General features: G+C 42.7%; 1 pseudogene; it reads left to right on the plus strand.

Moving 5' to 3' along the window:
- Window positions 1-6,050: 6,050 nt before the first annotated feature.
- LOC122117395 lies at window positions 6,051-6,144 on the plus strand (annotated as a pseudogene).
- The last annotated feature ends 13,188 nt before the right edge of the window (window positions 6,145-19,332 follow it).

A 19,332-nucleotide genomic window follows, 5' to 3' on the forward strand; every position in this document is an offset into this window, starting at 1 on the left:
TACTCCTATTCATATCATGAACCCAAAGATGAACAGACATAGCTCCTGCCTTAAATCTTGGGTTTATTCTATAAATAATATTGAGCTTGTGGCTATCTTCCCATGATGCATCTGCTGCAGGTAGGCTCTGTCTCCTGTCTTGGAACACAGGGCCTTACTTCCAGGGTTCTACTTGAGAGGGAAGTCCACAGACCATGATGACCAGAGGAAAGACAGAAGCTAAGAACTATGGAGCAATCATGGCAGACCAGTGTGGGCCCCACAGAGAGGATACATCAGCAGAATGGACAAAAGAGGAGCTGAGGAGCTATTCCCAGGAATAAGCCTCTGAGTCATCCCAAGAAAGTAAATCTGAGAGCTACCTCCCATCTTTACAAGAACAGAGCCAGGCCCTCAGTGATATGCCACTTCTGACAGGTGGGCTTTCATCCTGGTGGTGTCCACTCTTTGTTACAGTGTGTGCTGAACACTATGTACAGGCAGGAATCACCAGGTGGGATAAAGCTACCCCATTTTTCCCTCAAACAAATCCCACACATCCTCAGGGTGTGGACAGACATCTGGAGGCAGATGCCCTGAGACAGCAGGGAGGACCATTGTGCTGATCTTTCTGTTTACTTTCTAGTCTTTATTGAATGAACATGAATTATGTGCCAAACTTACATGGTAAGTTCAAAAATATTATTGAATATTTACTACTTGCTTGATATGTCAAGATGCTTGCAAACTTATTGGGGGAAATCCATTTAGTTTGTCTTCCTCCAAATATATATTTATCAAGCCCTCTAGGAACCCACATTCAAGTAATAAAGACAGATGTTAAGCAACTATTTGCACAAATAATGTTCTCATTACAGGCTTGTGAGGGCAGCTGATTAGGGCCAGCCCTGGGCTAAGGTTAGGATTCTCCAACAAACTGATGCTTGAGCTGAGATTCAAAATATGACTAGAAAGAGGGTGGAAAGAAAGGGCTGAAGGCAAGAAGAAACATGCCAGTGTTAAAGTGGAAAGAAGGTCTTTTGTGGTTAGAGCAGAGTAAGGGGAAAAGGGTTATGAAGTTTATGGGAGAAAGTTCTCCAAAATACCCCAAACGTTACTCTTGTCTTAGATGATGAGAAATAATGATGATCTCTACATCCTGTCACCTGTCAACCACAGCCAAGTGGGAATCTTGACATGAGATTTTTTTTAACCCTTCTTCCTCTAATCTCATCAATATCACCTGGTCTGTGGAAGACACAGAGAGAGGAGGTACAGAATCAAGCTATGAACCAACCCTTCCTACCAACTACACACTCATGAACTTTAGCTTAAGTCCTATAAATTGAATTTGGAAGCAATAATGAAGTTTTGCATTCAATTGGCTTGGATCTTTAATACTTGAAAATCGATTGTGCCTGGAATCCCAGATGTTCCAGAAGTGAAAACTTGGACAACTGTGATTCAAAGGCAGCTGGAGTAAAAACTAGCAAGACCTCATCCCCACTAGTAATCTGGGTATGGTTGTTCACTCCTGTGATCCCTCACAATTGTCAGGCCTCAAAAGGTTTGGTGTGCAGTGGGAGAAGTGTGACTGGGTGGAACGTGGACCCACTGAAAACAGGAAGGAGCTTTGAATGCCAGGTCGTAGGAGCTAGAAGTCTCCATCATCAAATCTAGTGATATCAGACTAAGATGAAGGGTTCATCTATATGAGCTCCTTTCAAGGCTGACGTTGTAGCCTTCTCCCTCTCCCTTCTCTAAGTATTGTCTGGTGGGATGGTGAGAAGTTCTCATTGTGAGAACATGCCCTTCCCTTTCCAGCTACTCCACCAGCATCCCTGGCTGAGATGGTTACCACATATGTCATCAGGGTTGGGATAGAGTTTCTCATTTTTATCTGTGGCAAAGGCTGGTTCAATACTCCCTGAACCAGTCGCATCTACTTCAAAACCCAGGAAGATTCATTTTCCGAGTCTCCCTACAGTTGGGTTAGAGTCATGCAATAGATTCGCATCAAGCAGCCATCTGAGCCTGGCCTCTGAAATGATACACACCATCTTCTACAAATTCTTCTCAATTCAGATGATGAGGATGAAAGACCCTGCAGGGGAAGAAACACAGTCCCACATCAGACCATAACATGAGAAGGAGAAAAGCATCTGCTGGATCACATATACAATGGGGAGATTGTTCATTCCTGCAATGTGGTCTCATCTCTCTTAACCCCACAATCCTGACACACATTTCCTCCCATTGATAGTCTTCCCATAGGCCCCAGGCTTCAGCATTTCTTACAGCAGAGTGTCCCATTTCATCAGAGATTTAGCAGGAAGGCCGCATCGAGAAAAGACTCAACTTTCTCTTCATAGATGTAGTGGTTGGAATGTTCTTCCTCTTGAGGGTCCCTCAGATGGCTTCTCTGCTGGTGAAAAGATTTCCGCCACCACCTACCTACCCACCCACCACAACCAGGACAGGCACCCTTCAACAGTCCCTGATTGGCTGCAGAACACTTTTAAATTTGTGAAATTTAGTAGGATCCACTTACTATCTTTCTCCTTGTAGGGTGTCACTTGCTTGACAACAAGATTAGGTTGTGCGTGCGGCTGGTCTTGTGGTGCTAGGATATGCTCCCATTCTGCCTCTAGGTTATCTTGTCTTTCTTCCTGCACAAATGGGGAAATCAACCCTTTGCCCAGAAAAGAGGAAACAGGAAAGCAGTGGAGACAGCCCCCATGCCTGCTGTTCCTGGAGTGCTGAACTTGAATATGATTTATTCAAATGAAAGCTCGAGAGGAATTGTTTCTGAGGGATCCATAAAACAAATGTCATTTTCACCTGGAGAATTCACCCAACCTTCGAACCAATTTCAAATATAGTTCTTTAATGCACATTTGACAAATTTGAAATCTCCTACATAAAGCCATTTATCACCTAATGTGGGCCTGCCCTGCATCACAGTTTAAGTTATAGCATTTTAATGGCGTAAAACACTTCTATAAAATCATCAAAATACCTTAAACCAAAAATGCCTATAAGAAATTGATGAGTTTCAAGCATTGATTCAACTCCTGAAAAAGCCACCCTTGTCATTGGCACTGCAGGCACTACTAATAAAAGCAGCTAAGGAGGTATAATGAATATCTAATGAACCATTTTGTGGGCCTATGTGGCTTCTCAAGCTGAGAATAAATCAATGAGCCTTACAGAATGCATATTTTAGTGGTATTTTTCATAAACAATAATCTTGGGTTTTTTTTCTGTCATGATTCAAGTGTCATTCTTTTTATAACACAACTGAAAATGTAATAATTTATGATATATATCCCTAACCCAGAGCTTCAAAGAGGATGACAACTTTTATGTCGTCCTTGTGGGCGGAGCTATACAGGTAATAAAGGTAAACCAAAGCACTCACTAGTAGTAAACATAGGGAATGAGAACATTGTCTAATAAACAATACTGTGGAAACTTCCATGAATGCAACACCAGAAGTAGCCTCGCCCTACCTTGAAGCCCTGTAGTTTGGGCCAAGCTGAGCAGGTCCTGCCCGTGGCCCTCTAGGCCAGGCCATCCATGCAGAGGAAGCCTGTCGGATTTGACTGAGACAAGTTCCTCCCAGAACACTGGAGTGTGTTCACCTGGCCAAACAAACCTGGCTTCTGCCAAACATTTCAGCTGTGTTGTCTCCCCTTCCTCCCCACTTCCTTGACAGGAACTGGGATGGTTGCTTCCCTGCCCATTGGCCCAATGACCCTCGGACTCAAAACTGCCTCTCTATCTGGGCGACTTCCCTTCTAGAGGCCAAATATAACCACCCCTTTCCCGGCTCACAAAAATTCCAGTCAGACGGCTGTACATAGTGATATACAGCCAAAGAGCATCTCACCAACTCAGTCTGTAGCCAAAAATAACAGCCCTTTGCTTAGTACAAGCTGAAGGTTTCTTTTTCTTCCTGTTGTTTGGGAGTTTACTTTTTTGTTTGGATTTGCTTTTGAGTTTTGTCTTGCTTTGTTTTTGTCTTTGGAAAGTAAATGGCATACCTGAAGAAATTACTACATCAGCTTCCCGTCTGAGACTCATGCATTTAGCTTAACCACAGCCAGTCATGACCAGAAAGGTAGTCACCCCTTAAATCTCCCTCTCACAAAAAGTGTTGTCAAGTGTTGCTTCTGGCATGGCCAAGACCATGCTGGGACTTTGTTCTCCAGGCTGTCTCCTCAGTTCACTTGCAGGAAGATGGGAAGAAGTTCTTTCTACTCATCTACCCATGATACACCTGGCCCACAGACATGCCTGGGGACCCTGAGCTGTCAGTGCCCACCTAAGGACTGCAATGACTTAAACTATTCATTTATTTCTTTAAAAGCGTACAATGCTCAACAACAGCCACTTTTGATCCATTTATGACACACAAGGCTCTTATGAAGCAAGCTTTTTGCAGGTCAACAGATACATCTTATTGAGTCTTACTAAATGGAAGCAGGCTAAAGAGATCTAGACCTGAAAAGATGATTGTCTTCTCCATGACCTGTTTCTGAATGCAATGAATGATAAGCTATTTTTGTAAAAGTATAACATTCCCTTGTTGGAATATCTTTGTGCTTTTGTTCTTCAAAGGCAGAATGTTGTCTGGGATTATATTTCCACTTGGGGGTGGGGTGGGGGGAAGAATACTCTCTCAGTTTCTCCAGGAGTGGGCATATCACACAATCACACAAATAGATCCCTTTTTTTTTGGTTTTTGGTTTTTGGTTTTGGTCAGTCATGGAGCTTTGCACTCAGGGCCTAGACACTGTCCATGAGCTCTTTTGCTCAAGGCTAGCTCTCAACCACTGTGAGCCACAGCTCCACTTCTGGTTTTTGAGTGGTTAACTGGAGATAAGAGTCTCAAGGGGACTTTTCTCCTCCGGCTGGCTTTAAACCGTGATCTTCAGACCTCACCCTCCTGAGTAGCTAGGAACAAATAGATCTTATTTCTTGTGCTGTTGTCTGCTATCCTAGAATCGATCAATAATGTATGTATTTAATGCACTTATCAGCTGCCCTGTAAACGTGTATACACACATTCACAATTTCTCATGTGCTAATGTCAGAGATATAGCCTTTACTATGAAAAAGCAAGTAATCTCTTGGGTGCTTCTCCATCATGAGATTAACTTTGCATCCTATTTTTCAAATGAGTGAAAAGTGTTAACAGAAAGTGCTGATCCACACCAAAGAAGGAAGTAGGCTAAGAATTTCACATTGCAAACGTTCTGACATGGCTCCCGTCCTTGTTTCTAGATCCATTAAGGCAAGTCCATCTCACTCTAGAGCTCGTAGACCATCAAGGGAATATGGCTCCTAAGTTTCAACTTGTTCTGTTCAAGTTGCTTTTCCTTTACAGTACTTCCTCTTGGAATATTCATCATGCTCATCATTAAGAGCTGTTTCCGCGCACCTAGCAGTGCCAAGTGTGGCACCAGGTGCATGGGTTGGCAAGCTTGCTTCCACTGCTGGCCACAGGCTCCAACTTGGATGAAAGCACGTCATCATTCACACCCTCGTGGCAGCAGCATCTTGGGGTGCCACCAACATGACGACAAGCAGCAGGCATGAGCGGAGGGCAACAGCTGCTATGGGCAAAGTCACCTGACAGCACCTGGCTCACGTTTGTCTTTCTGCTCTGCCACCATGCCCTCTCTTCCCATTTGGAAGGCTTTTGCATTTCATTTTATCATAAAAGGACCACCAGAATGATTGTATCTTAGAAGAAAAGGGCTTGTAGATAATCTAGTCTAACCCGCTCATTTTAAAGTTGAGAAAATAGAGGCCCTGGAGCTAGGGTTAAGTTCTTTGGCCAAGTTTATGCAGGTGTTTGTTGGCACAATAAAACCTAGATTTAAGTATTTGAACTTCCTTTCTACTACATTAAAGGTTTCCAACATTCATTAGCATAACACACAATAGGAAGTAAAGTTGGTATCATGAATTGCTCACATACACCAGCAAACATTTCCCAAAACAATACTTACCTTCTCCAATAGCAGAAATTACTGTAATACATTTATTTTTGAATATTGAGCTTGCTTAACAGTGTAAATACTACAATGAAATAATATAGAGAAAATTAGCATAGCCCCTGCCCAAAGATAGCATGAATTCTTTTTCTAGTTTTTTTTTGTGTGCATTTACCAAAAATGCTTTTCTTTCAGGGTTAATATTTATAGGTATTCAGTCCTATGGCTTACATTTCTCCTGTATATATATGTATACATACATATATATGTATATGTATGAATATAGATATAGATACAGATATACATCTACTGAATGTTTAAGAAAATGGATTGAATGAGATATAACACCAAGTCCCTTGTAGCTCCAACCTGTCATGTGCCTGATTAGCAACAATCTTATTGGCTAATCTTTCCTCAGTTCTGAAAGGTAAACTGATTTAGAGAACACTGAGCACTGAACAAGAATCCAGATCTTAGTTCTAATCCTGGTTCCAACAACAACTAATTGATGAGTATTCTCTGGGTTCTGTTATCTCATCTACAAGATCAAACTGATGCTAATCAAACAAATTCTGAGAAGTAAATGAGCTAATGCAAATTAAAGAAATGAAAAGCTCTACACGCAAGACCCCTGGAAGAGCAATGATGCTAAACACATTTCAAAGATGTATGGTGTCTCATCAAAACTCTGGATTCTCATCAAGACACCTGCATAATGTATTATGAATACATTTGGTAGAATAAAGAAAATCTATAGCAGACTCATTCTAAAATGCTTTTTGCAGGTGTTTGGAGCAGGGGGGCTGACCCTAAATTTGTAAGGTATTTAGTCCCCCCAAAGAAGTCATTGTGATCAACCATGATACCATGTGCTTGAAAGACAAAGGTGATGAGCCTCAAACTGAGAGATGTATTTCAGAAGGGCTGCTCCTTGCGAGAAGAGGAAGAACTGAGTGGACACACAGCAACAATTCAGGTGGGGACGAGGTGCCAGTAGGGGTTGGGGCAAACATGGCAGAGAGAATGGAAATTAAGGCTTCCAGAGGAGCTCTGTGCATCTCTAGCTGCTGGCGAAGACAACCTCTTTTTAGGAAGTACTTAGCCTTGTTCAGAGAATTCTAGCCTTGGACTCCCTACGTCTCACTCATAAAGATGAAGGCATTGATAGGAGAAATTATTTTTCCAGGACATCGAAAGCATCTGAGATAAATGAAACCCGCTTGGCAGCTGAGGCTATAACGAGATCCACAGGAGGAGGAGAGGTGGCTGGGGTGAGAAAAGCATCACAAGCTCCCAGAGGCACGTGAGGCCGCCACTGTTGCTGGGCTGGGCAGTCCAGGGTGGCTGTGCAAATCCTCAAGAGAAACTTCATTCCCTGGAGAACAACTGCCTCGACCTGGGTGGAGCAGAGCATCTTTCTTGCCATGTTTCCTACCAGAGAGTAGCTTCATCCATTCCCTGCCATCTCCTGGCAGGTACATCTCACCTTCCTGTTCTTCCATGGCCTATCAAGAGATGATCTGAATTCCTTTGCCCCCAAGGAGATTACTTTTCTCTTCTACCTTCCTATATATGTCCCCTCTTCTCATGTCATCTACTTGCCCATCACCCCAGACTTGCTCTTCATGTGTTGGTGGTGTTTCCTACCATTGTTTCTATCTTAGATCTTGCCATTGTTTCACAATTCTCAATATCTGAGTGAACAACAAACTTAACCCATATTTCCCTCCTACTGGACCCTACCTGTGTTCCATGTCTAACTAGAATCATCCAAGCTGAGATACCTTTTAATTTGCATTACAGTTACAACTCGCTCCTATGAGCTTTGTCCCCTTAAATCCACAGACTTTTTCCATCTCCTCCAGTCCATCCACCTCCAGTTCTTTACTTTTCTCTCATCCTTTCAGTTCCTTCATGGTTTTCTTTTCTTCCTCTGCCAGCCTAGACAGAGGTTGAATTCAGTGTATTAAATTTCTGGGCTAGATTCTTGGATACATAAGCCAAATTCAATTAAGAAGGATCTCCTTAGAAAGACCAAGTAAAGAGATGTCCGAGATTAAAGTAAAAGCATCACAACCACACTTGTAATTATTTTCTAAATCAATGGCTATGAATCTGTTTCATAGTGTACAACCAACAAGAAGAAAAATACAGTGATTCCCTTACCTGTCGCGGGAGGGACATTCCAGAGACCCCTGCAATAGGTGACAATCTGCGGAGAGGCAGAAGCATTAGATAGCCATCCCTTTCTATATCGCAGTTCGCTTATTGCTACTTCACAGATTTTCACCTCTCACCAGGGTCTCTGGAATATAGATACCTGATAGGTGAAGGATCACTACTTACTTTAAAAAAAAATAAATAAATAAAACCCACAATACAGTGAGTCTACAATAAGTGAACTGCAATACAGCGAGGGATGACTGTAGTTAAGCACATGTTCCCAACACTTATTATTTATTGATAAAGTACATACATTTTTATTAATGGACAGGCATTTTCTTCACTTTAAAACACAACACAAAAATAGAAGGGTATAAATGGCAAGATTTTAAAAGGTCAGGGTCACAACTACTTGTGTATTCTCTGCCCATCCCCATAGGATCATATTATATAATACCTGGTGGTATGCATGCCCGTCATTCTCCTCTGCCAGCTCACACCCACCCTGCAAAACCATACCTGGTTCCATCTAGTCACAAATAACTTGTTCTCTGCTGGATGATGATAAAGACAGTCTTTGTTCCACAGAACCTGCCTGTCCTTACTTCTCAGCCAAGCTCAACAGGGAAGCCCACCTGCAAGAACTTTTCTACCGTCTTCCTCTTTTTTCTAGCACACACCCCACTCCTTTGTGATGTGCACTCATCAGTGGTGTATGTGGCACTTTCATCCTGCTGGCTGCATGGCTATAAGACTATGAAGGAGCCTATAGAGACATCCCAGTAGAGCAGAAATTCTTAGCTGCCACATGCTGAGTTCTGAAGCTCTAGAAAGGTCTGTCTCTACAAAGAATGGACCTGACCTTCAGGATCCAGGTAGATCACAGTGGATCCCAACACAGATTAGGCCAGAGGCACCACAGGTGCCATTTTCACACCTTAACTAGTCTAGGGAATGGCTATGGGGGCAAGAAAGTGGTCCTCTCCAGAGAATCTTCTTTTTACTCAAATGCTTGGCAGCAAGTCTGACTCAAAGCGTAGCTGCACCCTCATTTCCTCCTATTCCCCCTTTAAGAAAGATTTAGCTATCAGAAGAAAGAGATGAACGGGAAAGTGACAAATGAAGAAATAGACTCTGGTTAGACACAATGTAGACTAGATTTAAGCATAACACCAAAGTGTTTAGGAGAGGTGCTTGTGAGAGCCCAGAAGACAGGCATGTAACCAAACTTCCCTCTCTGGCCATGGGGGAGCTAACCTCCCCCATAAATACACACACACACACACACACACACACACACACACACACACCACACCACACACACACACACACATACACAAAATGGCCACTAGTAAATACAATTCCAGATAAGCAAGGTGTATAGAAGGACTCAAGGCCATTATGTTAGTGTCATAGAGGGTAAAGATGATTCCAGCAAATTTTCTTTATTTCCTATCAGTTCTTCTACCCACCTCCAAACACATAATCCAGTTATTTGTGATGATTGGTCCATAAGACTGAACCTTTGCACTGGAGTCACTTTAAACTTGTTATAAAGGCGCATTTCTAAGCTTCATCCCCTGAAGATTGAAAAGGTAACTCTAAAACTGAAGCTAGTGCATCTGCATTTGTCTATTAAAGTTTGAAAATCACTGGAAAATAACCTCTTCTCTAGCCTTCCAACTTCCTATCCTTAGCCCATGGCACTTACATATCTAGCCACCATTACTCTCTCTCCTCTACTCCTGAGCCTTTGAGACTCAAATGGAAAGATCTAGACAGGAATGGGACCGCTGGGGCTTTCACCTTCCCCTGCTGACCAAGAGCAGAGCTCTTCCTCACTATGCCTCCACTTTGATCTATGACATCTTCCCATTGGATTCTCATAAGGAGGCCCTGCTTCATCAAATTTGTCTTATACACCCATAAGGAACACTGACTCACCTAGGAATTTAATACACTGAATTCAAATGAGTAAGCCCAGTGAGTCAGGTAGCTGATAACTGGTCTACCATTGGTCCTCTTTGGCTAAAGCCACTACCTACTAATAGATCTCTATTAAAAGACTCTCAGAGGCAGAAATCTTAGTGCTAAACAGGGGATTTGAACAATAAAGACCTTTTGCCCTCTACTTATAACCACCCAGGAATGAGGTGTGAAGTGGAAACGGCTATGACCGTGAAGCACTGTAATCGCAGAAAAAATTCTCCGAACTATTCTTTCCACAGACAGAATTTCTGCAACACCAAGTCCCTCTGCAGCTTTGATGAGTGAGCTATTTTAGTATGAGAACAAGTAGAGTTATTGTTATCACTGCTCTGAATCAAGGATAAAAAAAGAAAAAGGTGAGAAGGAAAAGGAGGATATAAAAGAAAAGGAATGGGTGTGAGGTGCATTGATATATAAAACAGCAGGAAAGACCTCAGATAGCAAAAAGAAAAGGAGCAAAAAGAAGTATCCAACAGGTCATTTGTGAATGAGAACTACTTCATAGCCATAGAGACAATCCCTCCTTCTGAATCTCGCAGGAGTCTGAAGGGACACAGACAGCATAATGGATGTCAAAGACCTTTGTAAATGGTGAAGTGTTACCAATACAGGGTATCAGCTCCTATTTGTGAACAAGAAGCTCCTAGTTGTTTTTATATAGACTCATCTAAAGACCCACCACACCACTGGCTTAATGTAAGCTTAAATAGCAAACCTTTCTATTCATCAGGGGAACAAAGGGGTCTGGAAGGTATAGGATGAGATCTCCTGCCAAGGCCTAGAGATCCCTCAGGAACTTAATGAAGATGCTATTTTAGCAAGACACTTAAGATGAGAAACGTAAGATGGCACCCGCTTCATGCCTATTTTGATGAGCAGCCCAACTGAGAGTCAGTGCTCTACACAGTATTCAAGTGCTTACTCATATTTATCTGGAGACCAATAGGGTCTTCACAGCAGCTTCCTTCCTGTGTTCTGCCTGAAATAACGGCTGTCTAGGTTAAATCCAGCTCCTTCTTCTCTGAATCTAAGTCGAGTTTTTCCTGCCCCTTAGTGAAGACACTTCTCTAGCCCCTGTTTCTATCTCACCCTCTTCATCACTCTGAACCAGTGGGCTACCAAGAAGCCTTGACAGGTGAGCTTTGGCCCTAAGACCTGGCCACTAGGGGGAGCCAGAGAGCAATGAGGGCTGAACATTTCCCCAGAGAAAAGGCCTCTGTGATACCCAGTCCCTCCTCCATCCAGCCCAGACATTACAAAGCCCCCTCCCATCTGCCAATCCGCCAAGACAACATCCCACCTTCACTGAGCAGTTCCTTGGTAAACTCAAGCTACCCTTACCAAGTGTAGATAGAAAACCAAACAATTAATTTCAAAAGCAGCACACAAGAATCTAAACATTATTTATGTCTCTAATTATCTCATTCTAGTGGGTATTTTAGTCTCTGTCTGGTCAGGACATTAATTATCTTCATAACTACCGCAAAAGTTAAATAATAAGCACCCAAGGCTACCGCACTACTGTAATATGCAAGCTTAAATGAACTTATAAATTTCATTAATGGATGCTTTATACAACTCCATATATTATAAATCAAACAAAAAACCTATTTCTATCTTTTAAGGGTACAGTAAAAAAGCTTTAACATTATTGAGGATAATTTTTATTAAGTTTAAAACTCTTTTTTCCCCAAGTAATGAGACTGTTATGAGAATAATTTAATCTAGTTTGTCATGAGGCACCCTGGCTTGTTAAATAAGTTAATAAATGACTGTGCATTAATCAAAGTGACAAAGCTAGGAAGAGCTGGGGATGGGAGACAATTCTGGTGATAATATTAATTAGTATTTAATTAGAAACTTAGAGTCCATAAATAAAAAAAATCATGGTAGACACACTTATGCAAATCGCTTAGAGCTTTCAGTAGAGTTAGCTTTGCTTTAAAGAAACATGACTTTTTCCCTAGCATTCTGTACACAGTAGCAATGCCACATCATCACGTGGCTTCAACAAGCTCTTCTTTTGTTTCCAATTTGTTCCAATTACAGGCCTGTAAATTCAAATCATTCTTTTGACTGTCTTAATTGAAATGTAGAGGTTTCTGCAATTTCTGCTGAGAGTTCTTTTTTCCTTTTTTTTTTAAAAAGAAGACGTTTTTTAAAAACGTAAAGAGTTTCAGATTCTTCTCTGCTCTTTTGATTAAGATATGTACCACCATTTTTCGAAGAACAATTGTGGATTCTACTTGGTCCATGCACAATGCCTCCTTTTTCAATTCCTGGTGAGCTGTAACTGGGTTTCATTATGTGATACTATACCGGAGATGGCATAGACTCAACTGTCTTCATTTTTATGATAATCTACCTTTTCTCTCAATAACGTATTTTGATAAATGGACAATTTCGGATGGCCCAAAAGGATAATAACCACTTGGTTCTGAACGTCATCCCTCTTCTAAGGTACATGGCCACCCCACCCCCTTTTCAGGCTTTCTTATTTGTTGCATTTATTCAAGAAAGGTTATCCACAGTAAAACTGCTTTTTCTATTCAACAGTCTATCTCTGTCATGCTTCATTTATGTGTGAGCATGACGGACTGAAACCCGCATTATCCACAGCTGACAAGTGTCAGGGCGACAGTTCAATCAGCCCTTCCTTGAGATGATGCCCAGGGCCCTGTGTTTGAAGTAGGACAATAAAGCAGGCGACACAATCAGGGGCAAACCCATCTCGTCCTTGTATGTAAAGGGTTCTCTGCCTAATAACAAAGCACTGTTTTTTCTCTCTCTCTCCCTCCCTCTCTTCTTTTTTCCTCTCTCTTCCTTTCTCTCTCTCTGTCTCTCTCTGTGTCTCTCTCTGTCTCTCTGTCTCTGTCTCTCTGTCTCTTTGTCTCTCTCTGTCTCTGTCTCTCTGTCTGTCTCTCTGTTTCTGTCTCTCTGTCTCTCTGTCTGTCTCTCTGTTTCTGTCTCTCTGTCTCTTTCTTTCTCTGTCTCTACAAACAGTGACTTGTCTCTGTCCTTAAACAGTGACTTGGCCTTAAAGAAAATCTGTGACTGACGTGAAAAGGCTGTAGTTTAATGTGGTTGGTTTATCCATAACCTCATGGGGCTGCTTCTTTGTGCAGACTGCTTTAGTCAAAGTCAGGAAAAAAAAATAATATATTCAGTGTCTGGTCTTTTTTTTTCAGGAGTTATATGAATGGGATTTTTAAGTCCAACGTCCTGATGTTGACATGGGGATCATTTTCCTGTCCTTGTGTTTTACAATTGCGGAACAGATCATCTGCGTCCGCTAATAAAATTAAATCTCCAAAAACGTATACCAAAGCTACTTCCCCTCACCAGCACTTCTCTAGTCCATCCATAGCTGAGCAAGAAGACTTTCTGTTTCTTTATGTGATGTTTCTCAAAAATACAAACTTCAACTCAAACACGTTGGCAAAAATTTGTGCTTCTTCGGCTTGGGTTACACGCTTAGACATGGACATGTATTAAAGCATTTCACTACGAATCCTGACAATCAACAGCAAAACCAAAAGTCAATAAAATGCTAATAACTTGCAGGCTCCTTGGAGGGCCCAGAATACTGTCGTCCTTGCTCCTTTCCAGCCTTCAAACCACTGCAGGTGAGCACAGGCGAGAGAAGGTTGCTTGTGTTCTTAGGAAGGAGCCAGAAAATTACATACCTCTAGGAAGGAAGGAACCCAAGACCCCCTTAAAAATTCATAAAATATGCAAGACAGAAGGCACCACATAAAATACCAAATCCAACCTCCGTCCTTTATGGAGGAGGCTCAGGCACATCTTGTGACTTCCAAGGTCAAAGGGCAGGCCAGTGGCCATAGAAAGACAAAGATAACAATAACAGCACACTCCTCTGTGTTTTACCTTTCTATATCTGGCTTCAGTAGGCAGGGGCAAGTTAGTGTATAAGGATCTGATGCAAAGCAGAATCCAGATCAGACTGTAAGGAACTATCAGATATACCTTATGCCACTTCCCTTTCCAGCAATTCTGGGAGTTGTAAGCAGTGTGTTCTTCTGTTTGCTGCTTGTTCTTTTTTTATTTTTTTTTTTGGGGTCCAGTCGTGGGGCCTGAACTCTGGGCCTGGGTGCTGTCCCTTAGCTCTTCAGCTCAAGGCTAGCGCTCTACCACTTGAGCCACAGAGCCACTTCCGGCTTTTTTCTTTTTGCTTATGTGGTGCTGAGGAACCGAACCCAGGGCCTCGAGCATGCAAGGCAAGCGCTCTACCACTGAGCCAACTTCCCAGCCCCTGCTGCTTGTTCTTCATCCACACTGTTCTGTCCCTGTCTATTTATGGACCTATATTCTATGCCCTGCCAGCCACATCACCCAAGTTCCCTTTAGCTGCAAGTTGGGTTCAAGAGCAGAAGGCACTAATGGCCAACAGAGTGGCAGGAGAGAGCCAGTGTGTGACCTTCCTGGCCCCTGACTCGAATCCCCATCTCTGAAGAGTGCATTCCTCTAATACTCTGCTTCTACTGAGTAGCTCCCTCCTCCACCTGTCACTAGCCCCAGTAACCCAGTTTCCTCCCCTTAGTTCTATACTCCTAAGAGTTAATAGCTCCCCATGGTTACCAACCTGGGGGAGGTGGGAGAAGTTCTGCATCTCTTACTAGTTCAGCTAATCTTGCTTAGATAAAGTCTTAAAGGATTACTTTTGTTGTTGTTTGTTTATTTGTGCCAGTCCTGGGTCTTGAACTCAGGGCCTAGGCACTGTCTCTGAGCTTTTTGCCATAGCTCCACTTCTGGTGTTTTGCTAGTTAGTTGAAGATAAGAGTCTCACAGACTTTTCTGCCCAGACTGGCTTTGAACTGCAATCCTCAGGATTCAGCCTCTTTTTTTTTGGGGGGGGGGGTCCGGTCATGGGTCCTGAACTCTGTGCCTGGGCGCTGTCCCTCAGCTCTTCAGCTCAAGGCTAGCGCTCTACCACTTGAGCCACAGCGCCACTTCTGGCTTTTTTCTTTTTGCTTATGTTGTGCTGAGGAATCAAACCCAGGGCCTCATGCATGCAAGGCAAGTGCTCTACCACTGAGCCACCTTCCCAGTCCCAAAGGATTCAGCCTCTTGAATAGCTAAGATTACAGGCATGAGCCACCAGGGCCCGGCTAAAGGATTACTTTTACAGACCATAATGCCTTCTTTAAAATCTCATCAAAACCTCAGATGAGCTCCATTTCCTTCTGAGGCCCTGACTGAACACTGAGTTACTTGGATTCCTAACTTGTCTCCTTATACTGAGTCCAACAGATCTTAATGTATATTGGAATTCCATAGAAAATCAGATGAAAGCTATGAGCTTTCTACCCAGAAAGCAAAATAAACACAAACAAGCACATCAGCACAAAATGGTTCTCACAGTTGTAAAGAACTCATAGACTCCTCAAGGCTATCTGCAAAGCCTTTAGGACATTCTGAAATCTCCAATTGCTCTACTAAATGAATCTTCATAAAACACCCTTTACGAAGGCATTCCCTCTGATAATACTGAGCTCCTCCTTCACAGCCTGTAGGACAGCCATTCCAGCTACCAACTACCATAAAGCACAAGGGCAGACTCCTAGCACAGCAGTTCAGGCTGCATCTGACAGGGTCCTCACTACAACAGAGTTGGTTCAGAGGTCTTGAAAGGGCAAAGGGGAGGGTAAAGCAATCCAAACAAAAGTTAGCAGTGCTAGGAAGCCACTGCCTTATGGCTGAAAGGACAAAGGAAAGAAGAGATGTTACCACATCCTAGGGGCTAGAGCTGCCTAGTGAGCCAAAATCAAGACGTGCCCCAGTGGGAGAAACTGCTCCAACCAATCTCCTACGGACAAGCTACAAAGAAACCACCTGGTATAGAAGCCTGCAGTGGTTCAGCACCTTGAGGTCCAGGGCAGGGGGGAGGTAGGAAATGAATCTGCATCAAGCAAGCAAATGAATTCCACAAAGCCTCCATGACCTGGCCTCTGCTGCTCATGGAGTCCCAACAAAACCTCTGTGCCCCCGCAAGGCACATTCTCATCATATCTAGTAAGCACAGACTGTGCCAGGCACTGGTTCCAGGAGGAAGGAAAGCTGGGGAATTCTGCCCAAGAGTTGCAAATAAATATTCAAGATTAAAGCCGGTGAGTTGTTCGGGCAGAAAAGCAGTAAGGATAGTTAATTAGAGCAGGAGACCACAGAGGCTTTATCAAGATGGCAGGGCAGCAGGAACAGAGGCAGGACAGGATCAGGAACTGCAGACAGAGACGCAGGGAGAAACTGTGATGGCTTAATCAAAGACTTCAGAGATTATGTCCACAGAGTTGAAAGAAACCAAGGACTCCTCTTTCCGAGCCTTCTGCTCCTGTCATAGCCACGTCAGAAGTATCGAGAGCAATATCTGAACACTGGAATCTCTCAGGGAGCTTTAAAAACAGGGACCCTGGGGCTGGGAAGGTGACTCAGTGGTAGAGTGCTTACCTTGCATGCATGAGGCCCTGGGTTTGATTCTGCAGCACCACATAAGAAGAAGAAGCCAGAAGTGGTGCAGTGGCTCAAGTGGTAGAGCACTAGCCTTGAGCTGAAGAGCTGAGGGACAGCTCCCAGGCCAAGTACAGAGTATAGGCCCAGGCCCACAACTGACAAAGAAAAAAAAAAAAAAATGCAGGGTCCCACCCAGTGGTATGCTGGGGCTGGATTTTAAGGGCTAACAAAAGATATTATTTTTAAAGACTTTTCATAGTCATTATTAAACACAGAAATTATTAAAAATAGGCTATATAAGTTTATAATGGAATGTATTATTCAAATAAAAGGACTAAGTATTCAAAATTTATCTCTTCATAATATCACTACTTCTGTACTTTTAAGGTTGTGTGTTGCATTGCACAGTGCAAACACCATCCAATGATGGGCATCTCTTTCCAACTGCACTTACAGTGCCAGCCCACTGATAAACTTGTGGAATATTAACACCATAGAAATTACTAAACACTGTACATCAAAGGTCAGCACAACACAGCACATAAATCAATTCTAGCCAGCAGTCTATGTTTGTGGGACCCATAGGATTTTATACTTTGAAAGGAAAGAGAGAGAGAAGAAAGGAAGTTAGGAAGAAAGAAAGAAAGGGGGGATGAAAGGGAGGGAGGGAGGGAGGGGAAACATAAAGCATAAAGAATTTACCATCTAGCCATTTACTGAAATACTTTGCCAACCTCTGATCTAGACTTAAGAAAGTAAGGAAGAGAGCTGGGAAGGTGGCTCAGTGGTAGAGTGCTTGCCTTGCATGCATGAGGCCCTGGGTTTGATTCCTCAGCGTCACAAGAGCAGAAAAGCCAGAAATGGCCCTGTGACTCAAGTGGTAGAGTGCTAGCCTTGAGCTAAAGAGCTGAGGGACAGCACCCAGTCCCAGAGTTCAAGCCCTACGACCAACAACAACAAAAAGAAAAGGAAGAAAATGTTACTAATGCAAATCAAATTTGTTTAATATCTAGAACCAATATATTGCAACTAGTTTGGAAATCAGAGAAATATTCTTCTAGTACTGATAATCATTACCCAATTGGCAAAGCAGGCTCTCATATCACTGATGAACAAGGGAGCTTGAAACATTCAGCTGTTGTTTTATTCTCATTTAATCATGTCAATGGAAAAAATCAACAAAATTCCATGTTGGGACAACACTCATGGGTCTGTGACTGCATTAGGTAGCAACAACCAAGCATTCATTTTCAGCTGGACTTTGTCAAATCATGGTTGAATTGCAGCCTTTGTAAGTTATGTGCTACGCCTCCTTAGTGTCCGTATGCTAGTAATAAAAACTCATGTACATATATCCATGAGTACTTTTTCTTTCTCAGAAAGCCAGCTACTAAATTTGTTCCAACACACCACTGAACTCAACCACAGTCTGGTTTTATTGGTCTGAGATAACACTGCAGTATCAGAATTTTAAGAAACTTCCCCCAACTTATTCTAGTACATAGCCAATGTTTAGAATTCATCACTTAAGGAAGATTAACGAACACAGAATATATCCCCTTAAGATTCTAACCATCTTTAATTGGAAAGTCCACCTGAAGCTGCTCTTCGTGGTCTTTGGAGTGAGCAGGAAGTGTGTGTATCTTTTGTGGGGTGCACATCACTCCCTGAGATGTCCTTTCTCCACTTCTCTGAACTGAACTTCTCTAGAGCAGCATTCTCACAATCTCCTACATATAACTGTTGTTACTTCTCTCTCAGAGTCACACTCTGTAAATTTCTCTTCTGTTTCCTGTCTAAGTTTTATTCATCCTTCATGTTTCAGATTAGATAGCCTCTCTTCTATCACCCCACCCATAGGTCCTGCTAAATGCTATTTCAAGGCCTCCCTTGCAGCTGTCTGTGGCTGAGTCCTAAACTGAAGTCTGCTGAGGGCTGAGAGCAGAGCTGTGGTCCCTTGATAGGCATGTTAGATGTGGCTTCTACACACCCTCCCTGCTCTTTGCAGCCATCCTTTCCAGAGGAGGAGGCACCCACCCAATACACAAAGGATGGAGGAGGAGAAAACCCAAAGGAGCTGGGCTTTGAAGCCACCACATGCTCACTGCCCCCCACCCCTGACTCCTGCTTTTGGAAGCCTTATTCTGGGTAAAAAATGACTGGTGGTTGCAACCACAGGCAACACCACAATGACTGCCCCACTCCCCCCGATCTGCACCTGGCTACCCCTCCAGATTTTTTCTGCACTACCTAAAACAGGAGTGTGAATGGGTCATGCTCCCATATAATTACTAATCAGATGTTTGAAATCTGGATGTACGCATTCCAGAAAGCTCAAAACAAAGGTCTGCAGTGGTATAAAACCGAGATGATTATAAACAGGATTTAGGCAGACTTGGGTTCATGAAACTTCATAAAGATGTTAGGTCCCTAATAATTATTTGTAAATAGAGAATGTGTAACAAGCAATGATTCACAAGGATAAGCTTTTTTCTCACCTCATTTCTGAAGCAGGCAGAGTGCATGCTGGTATAGCACGCACTTGCATCAAAATGGAAAGGGCATCGAGAATGCCAAGACCACATCTGAGAAGTATATGAGAAAGGAGTCGGTGACAGCTGTGCACCGAGCTCACAGACCACATTAGCAATAACTATTACATACACGGTTGCATTCTATTTTTGTATCACATTAACGGATATATTATTGGTAATTGTGCTTAATAGAA

This window comes from Dipodomys spectabilis, unplaced genomic scaffold (genome assembly GCF_019054845.1).
Source record: "Dipodomys spectabilis isolate Male_0828 unplaced genomic scaffold, ASM1905484v1 ptg000140l, whole genome shotgun sequence".
Lineage (NCBI taxonomy): Eukaryota > Metazoa > Chordata > Mammalia > Rodentia > Heteromyidae > Dipodomys > Dipodomys spectabilis.